This window comes from Branchiostoma floridae, chromosome 7 (assembly GCF_000003815.2).
Source record: "Branchiostoma floridae strain S238N-H82 chromosome 7, Bfl_VNyyK, whole genome shotgun sequence".
NCBI classification, from domain to species: domain Eukaryota; kingdom Metazoa; phylum Chordata; class Leptocardii; order Amphioxiformes; family Branchiostomatidae; genus Branchiostoma; species Branchiostoma floridae.
In genome coordinates, this window is record NC_049985.1 from 22,916,121 (window position 1) to 22,918,973 (window position 2,853).

The following is a 2,853-nucleotide window of genomic DNA, read 5'->3' on the forward strand; positions in this document are numbered from 1 at the left end:
ACTCTCATGCCAATATATGTGCCCTTCGAAAAAGTACTTTTCACTACTTTCCTCACTCCACTCAGGTAATAATGTTTTTTTTTTGGTTATACATATCTCCATTAGTGACTGGTATGTCACTATTCTTCCTGGAGTCCGGCTGATTTGTAGAGAATCACCCATTCTAGACGGAAGGATTTTGCACCATTGCACACCGCATCATCGAACGTGTGGGGGTTCTTTAACGTGCCTGTGGTATAGCTCTCCGCAGACCTCCATTTTACGTCCTATCCAAGGCAAGGCCCTAGCCGAAGCTAGGTGCTCATTTTCACCTGAGTAAAGTGACGAAAGTCGTGTAAACTGCCTTTCCCAAGGGCACAAGATCGGTCCCGAGCCGAACACGCTGCCAATGTTCTACGCGGTCCCACTGTGAGTCTCTCTCTCGTTGGTTGGGAGTTATATATAACAGGCGGTGGAAAGGATAGCTTTGACCCTAACGTCAAATATCACGCCTAAGAAGACACTTTCACCAAGGACTCAAAAAGACGAAAATGGGTCCACTTTTACATACCACGACTAGCCTTCTACATACAGTTTTCACGAATAAACCGTTTCAAGTGTTCTTTATTCTCATTCTTAAATGTAATATTTGTTGGAATGAAATTGTTCAATATCGTTCATTTTCTAGTAAGCAGTATCCCATCTGTAATCTTTTTTGCGAATGTTGACATTGTTATTGGCCCTAATTTCACAAAACTGCGATTGCTGAGTGACAGTACAGTCATCAAAATTTGAGTTGTGTGACCTTTGGTTATGTAGTTGAAATATGGAGCAAGATGAATAGGTATAAGTCTAAAGACCACGAAAGACAAACACACACAACACACAAACACACACACACACACACACAAACACCGCAGCAATGTCCTGATTCTACTGAAAAGGGATCTAGGGAACTTTACAAAATCCAAAACCCAAACACAGTTCTCTTTACGAAAGTAATGTTTTGCGTATACAAGTACTTTACGAATGATCAAAGCTTGCTTAAAGATCGAATTTCGAGTACTGAACTGGGCTGCATGAGCTCTGCGCCTTTCTGAGGACATCCGCCTAAGCCTGAATCCGTGTTCCGAGGATGTGAATAAAGCCCAGTTAACTACTTCAATCTACGGTGCAAAATAAAAGGTCAAGTGAGCAATCTAAACCGAGTAGATGAAAATGTCACGGAAATGAGTGGCGCACGAGCGTTAATAGAATATGTCAGGCTTCTGGAACGGTCAGGACAAAAGCTAACTTTATCGTCGGTGTACTAAAACCTTCAGGAACACACGGATATATGGTGTGATAAACCTTCAGTAAAGGTCACATATATCATGGACCAGTTGTAAAATCATTTACTATACATACAGTTACAATATGCCTGCGTCAGGTTATGGTAAAACAACTTGCAATTGTATGATATTTTTTTTTTAAATACAAGGTTTGAGTTATTGGTCACCTTTACCGCAGCGTCCATATATATCTTTTTAATGTAGTTTTGTAAAATTATTTTTTATTCCCACAGCAACACACGCATAAAATGATTAAAACGCGTGACGGTCATCACCTTCTTGAGTAGTTGTCTTTCAAAGTTTGAAACAAAAGTGTCCCTGTACTTAATGAAATAGGGTAGTAGGATAGTAGGGGTGACATACCTACACCATTTACCAAGAACCATAACTACAATATGAAAATCACTACCATACTGATAACATCAGTATATGATGATCAGGCAATATGAAAACAAGAAGCTCAGCTGTCGTAATATAGAAAACCACTAGGAGGCCCATTATTGAATCTGACCTTTGTTTTCCCGACGCCGACTCTCCTCCCGAATATTGTACGACCCATTAAGGTCATTTGAGTACTTTTCCTTATAATATGTAATACAATGATTAATCGGATGTTTAGTTTTAAAAATTTTCTCATTCTCATTCTTCTATAAAGATTATTGAATGATAATGTCCACACAGATACACACGCGTACACAGAAAGGGGGAAGAAAGAGAGAGTGTAAAGAGAGAGTGTGTAAGAGAGAAATGTGTTTGTGTGTGTGTGTGTGTGTGTGTGTGTGTGTGTGTGTGTGTGTGAGAGAGAGAGAGAGAGAGAGAGAGAGAGAGAGAGAGAGAGAGAGAGAGAGTGTGTGTGTGTGTGTGTGTGTGTGTGTGTGTGTGTGTGTGTGTGTGTGTGTGTGTACAGAAAACCAATATGGTGTTCTTGACAAAGTAGTCGCATCAGCAGCTTGATCTGTATTCCGGAGAGATAAAAACTACTCAAGTCATGACTATAATTCATGCTATACCACAAGAATCCGGAAGTGGGCGACCATTTGATTCCAGGATAGGCACTTAAAGCTGTAGTCACATACCAGGGTGTTAACTATTCCTAACAAGAACCATGCATCAGGAATGGAACAGTTTGCTTCCTGCACTCTCTAACGCACCCAAGCATGAACTGGCATCCAGGAAACCTCTCGCAGTGGTAATGGATTAATGTGTATACTACGTAGTGAGCTGCCAGAATTCAAAGTAAACGCAATCTATAATTTTTGTCGAGTTTTTATACGGTATTATCATATAGCTAGGCGCCGTGAACCAATCCGAAGCCCCCGTTCCACGTTGGTTATGCCACCGTAACACATAAATTCCGGCCAGGTCGGTGTATACATCCTCTTTCTGATTGGTCAGAATGAATCGACACCGGCACCGGTGTCGATGTGGATCGATGCAAATCGACACCGGTGCCGGTGTCGATTCATTCTAACCAATCAGAAGGAGCGATACACACAAGAAAGTAAGCGAAATGCAGGCATTGGCCAATCAAATGGAGCGAAAC